A 5,465-nucleotide genomic window follows, 5' to 3' on the forward strand; every position below is an offset into this window, starting at 1 on the left:
AAGAATCCGCCTGCCGATGCAGGGGACACGGGTTCGAGCCCTGGTCCGGGAAGATCCCACATGCCTAGGAGCAGCTAAGCCCACGCGCTACAACTACTGAGCCTGCACTCTAGAGCCCGTGAGCCACAACGACTGAGCCCGCGAGCCATAACTACTGAAGCCCGCGCACCTAGAGCCTGTGCTCCACAACAAGAGAAGTCACCGCAATGAGAAGCCCACACACCGCACCTAAAGCCCGCACGCAGCAACAAAGACCCAATGCAGCCCAAAATAATTAATTTTTAAAAATAAATAAATAAAATAAAATACTCTGTGAGCCCAACTGACTCTTCTGTTTCCTTTAACATGTCAGCCCACCCTCCCTGGTGTCCAGGACACAGCGTTTTGTTTTTCCTCCACTGCTTCCAACCCTTTCCCCTTCCTTTGCTATGCTCGTGCCTCATACTCATAAAACTTCCTCACATCTTCTCTTAAGCACTCTCATCCCTTCCCAGGTGGCTCCTAGATGGGAAACACTGGAGTCCAGGCATATTTCCAGGAGCCTAGAGATTCTCTGCTCCTGGAGAACTCATCATCATTGCAAACTCAGTGTGTCCAGATCTTGCCCAGCAAATGCCCTCTCCTTTCTGCTTATACCTTCTAGTTTTCTTAAACAGATGTTTCAGAAAAGATCAATGTTATTTTATTGAGGTATAGTTTATATGCCTCTTTGGGGTAAGGATTATCTTCAGCTGGTTATTTTTGAGAAACAACAGACACAGGTGAAGCTCTGAAAACAGAGTAGAAGTTACCCTTTGTATGGGATAGGTATATTTATAAGGGGAATCTCCATTTGTAAGGGTGTCTTCCTCACTGTACCGGGAAGAGGAGGATGACTAAAACTCTAGAAACTACTGTTCCTTAAAAATAACCAGCTTCAAAGACTCAATATGGGCTTCCCTGGTGGCGCAGTGGTTGAGAGTCCGCCTGCCGATGCGGGGGACACAGGTTCGTGCCCCGGTCTGGGAAGATCCCACATGCCACGGAGCAGCTGGGCCCGTGAGCCATGGCTGCTGAGCCTGCGCCTCCGGAGCCTGTGCTCCGCAACGAGAGAGGCCGCAACAGTGAGAGGCCCGCGCAAAAAAAAACAAAAAAAAAAGACTCAATATGCCTAAGAGGTGTATTTAGGGGTGGTATATTTTTGTTTCCCACTAGTAATATTTTCAAAACTTTAAAGAAGTTTCACAATTCAGAAGCTAAATTGATAGATTGCTCCATATCTTATTGAACCAGTCTGTCTTGAGAATAAGTCAATTCAGTTAAAGAGTTGTGTCTCATTTTCAGGAGGTGGGTGATGTTACTTTCAGGAGGTGGGCTCCCAAAGTTAGGCCTATATTACATAAATCAGGGATTTAATAAGAGGCATTTCTATGGAAAGAAAAGAAAAACAAAAGTTAATGGCAGGAGCAAATTATAAATCTAATGTCTGAGTCCTGAGGGCAGCCAGCTGAGATTGCTAGAGATTTTTAGATGTCAAGATCAAAGCATCTTTTGCAGTTTGAATGTCTCTGATGATGTCATTGGGTGTTTAGGTAAACTTTCTGAGTGGCTCACTCAGCCAACAGGCACAAAATTGTCTAAGCATGAGCTATTGTGGTGATCTCACTGAAGTTTATATCAAGTTGTTCACATTCAATTTGCAGGGGTTCGGGTAAAAGGGTAGTTTTCAAACTTAGTAATTCCAAGTCAAAAGGGTGGGAGAAAATTGGAAATGTTAGTTTGGAGATTTGCAACCATATAGTTGAGAAAATTAGAAGATGTCAGGATCCAGTACAGTTTACAGTTTACCAAAAACCTGAAATACAATGAACAGAAATAGAATCTAATATCCACAAAGATGTGCTACTGAAACATAATTTTCCCTCTAAAATCACCTAAATTTATTTCTACCAAAGACAGCCAAATTAAGACAAATTTGTTTACAAAATCACTCTAGTTTCAACAAACTTGGCCTGATTATTTACATAAATGTAGCAAGAATAGCAAGTGACCATATAGGCTGTTTTAAATCTATTTTACTGGAACTTTTCATAAGGCATCTCAGATTGGACTTTTAAAAGCCTCTCAAGGCTAGGAAGCCATGCTAAGGATTTACCATCAGACTTTGCAGGCAATACCTATAGATTTGGAAGGATTCCTCTCTGCTGGTGATCTCCAAAATATCCTGAGGTTCTTGCACCTGCCAGGAAGTGACCTTCCTTCCTCACCTGGTTAGGCTGTCAGAAACCCTGTAAGCAAAGTGCCAGGCTGTTCTTCCAAGGGCCTTTATTGGCTCCATAATGCCAACCTTAGTTCGTTAAAGCTGTCTGGTATATTTGATTCTATGCACATTCTCAAATCTGACATTCCAGTCAAAGTTTTGATAAAGTACCAATGTTTCCAATTGTGTCTGTTACAAGGAGAACAGATTCTTTTTGAATTTATGCAAATAACTATATTGCCATGGAAAATAAGAATACTCATGGAGAGTTTCTGAATGGATCGGGTAAGGAGAAAAAGATAAACATTTCATCTTTGTTCACAAAGGTATATTTTACCAAATTGTTGGCGGCTTAAGAGAAAAGAGGAAAAGGTTTTCTTAAATCTGGAAAAACAAAAACATTAAAAAAAATCAGCAATGTTTCAACCAAAATTCATAAAAACTATAATCATCTTCATCAGTTCACTGAGTTCCATGTTATTCACTCTTGCTTTGCTTGAATATAGTCTTTCCATTAGTTCTGGAAATTCTTACCTGGTTCAGTTTTATGATCTCAAAGTTGTCAAAAACATGTGTGTGTCAGAGTCCTTTCCATGAGCCTCCTTGAAGATGAAGAAGCATTTTTGCAGAAACACTTCTGCAAAAAGCGTCAGAGTAAAACAATAACTCTAAATGACAAAAGACTTTAAAATGGCCATGGTTAAAGATCTGATGAGAGTTCATTATGATACAATTGACAAGGAAATTTGCTTATTTTTGTGACTAACAACACTTTGAGATAATAAGTAGAATTGTAAGTGAAAACATACCTGGACGTATCAGATTATATACAATTTCAATAACACTTTATAGTAATAACATATACCTACACAAATAAATCTATGAAGGTTTATCATCACTTATTTGACAATGCTTCTCACATAATTTAACATACCAAATAAGCCTAATTTCTCTTTATAAGGAGAGAGAACAAATCTTTTGAGATGTTCCAGGGGCCCTCTGAAAAATCCCGAAGTTAGTTCAGGGTCAAAAAGATTTCATTTCAAATTTAATTTGGGGAAGTTTGTAAAAAATATCAGAAGACTTGTACACTTGACTAAATAGTATAACAGATCATTATGAAACAACATATAACTACTTGACCAAAATAACAATAAAATTTCAAAGGCAAATATAGAAGTTTACATAGTTCTGAGCAAAACTTAGCTCTTAATATTGAGAAGACTCAGTTTTCTTAAATAATCAAAGACCTGATTAAGACAACATAAAGCATAGAAAATTATTTTGATAAAATACAGAATTTGTGTTTCTAGGTAGATTGCTGAAAAGGTAAAGAAAAACCTTTCACAATCTCTTATCAACAACAGACCAACAGTCCAAAACACTTTCTCCTTTTAACAGACGAAAGAAAATCAAATTTTAGTTTTACATGAGTACACTACAGATTTTATGGCTTAATTTTATAACATTTATAATAAATTCATTCACTTTAAGCCAACTTGACCAGACAAGGTAAGATTCATTCCTTCTCTCTCTCTCTCTCCAGTTTGTCCTCTATTTTCCTTTTTTAAAATTTTGAAGTAACCAGTTTTACTTTAGAACAAATTTACCTCCCTTATCCTTAACAAAAATGCCACTTCATATCGCCTATCCTTTTTTTATCCAAAACCGCATCCTGCTTTCCTTGTATACAGAGTTGTTTCCCTTAATGTTATTAGTAGTTTTAATCACATGTATTAATCAGAATTTTTAACCTTTAGAAAACTTAATTTCTAGTGAAAAGTAAGAAGTAAGCAATTGTGAACTGTATGTTATGCCAGCATTCTTTAGACTGGCAAAAAAATGCATTTCATAATTTCTAGAAATGTGCCCTTTTTAATAGTACAATCTTTCAATATGGCACAAAACATGTCTACTAAGAAACCTAAATTTACCTTTAGTTTTTATGCAGTAGGAAGCCAAAAGTAGGAAAACCTATGTTCAGTAATTAATGTTTCACTATTTTACCTTACTTGGAAATGAACTATATATTCAATAAATTTCTATCTTTTAACTTCTCTTAGCAAACTAGTTTGAAGTTACTAAAAACATATTTGGAAGCTATTTTTTAAATATATATATATAATAAAACATAATTACTGCATCTAAAAACCCTTATCCCACTTACATCTATTTAAATCATTTGGTCCCAACAATTATGTTTAGATGACTCATAAAAACTTCATGAAATATTAGACAAAGTCAGTCACCATCAGCTAATTTAATTAGTCAGCTAATATTCTTGTGGACACATTTTTCAACAGAGATAACATGATCTTATTTGACTAATCATCCCAGGTTGAATAAAATTGTTTATGTGTATTATATTAAATGCTGATAACTCTGTTTTACTTAAACCAACAAACTTAAACTAGCCTTGATACTGAATAATTTCCCAGATCACAAGACCCTGAAAAGCATTTAAGTTCTGTTATGTTTCTGAGAATTTTAGGACACTCAATCCTTACAAGTGCTTGCCTTCAACCTAACTAAACAGAGCTCTTGTAAAAATTAGTTTTGGCAATACCATCTAGAGGTAGAAAAATATCACACATCTACAACACACACATATAGACACACATAAACATACGTACAGACTCAAACACAGACCCCATAACCATTGCCTTAAAATTTTAGCTGTGAGTCAGGCACATCAATATAAAACTCACTAGCTTATAAAAGAACAGTTGGGGGCTTCCCTGGTGGCGCAGTGGTTGAGAATCTGCCTGCCAATGCAGAGGACACGGGTTCGAGCCCTGGTCTGGGAAGATCCCACATGCCGCGGAGCAACTGGGCCCGTGAGCCACAACTACTGAGCCTGCGCGTCTGGAGCCTGTGCTCCGCAGCAAGAGAGGCCGCGATAGTGAGAGGCCCGTGCACCGTGATGAAGAGTGGCCCCCGCTTGCCACAACTAGAGAAAGCCCTGGCACAGAAACGAAGACCCAACACAGCCATAAATAAATAAATAAACAAAACAAACAAACAAAAAAAACCCTTGATATTTTTAAAAAAATTTAAAAAAATAAAAATAAAAGAACAGTTGGATCCAAATTTTGTTTTGTCAGTTGGAACAAGCTAAGTTCACCTACTCAGATGGCCAAAGCCTTTTAGCAATATTTGTGGAGAGGACATTCAAGACTTTTCATTAGCTTAATTTCAAAATACCTCCTCTTTTTTTCCTTCTGTT

This window comes from Stenella coeruleoalba (assembly GCF_951394435.1).
Source record: "Stenella coeruleoalba genome assembly, chromosome: 7".
NCBI classification, from domain to species: Eukaryota; Metazoa; Chordata; class Mammalia; order Artiodactyla; family Delphinidae; genus Stenella; species Stenella coeruleoalba.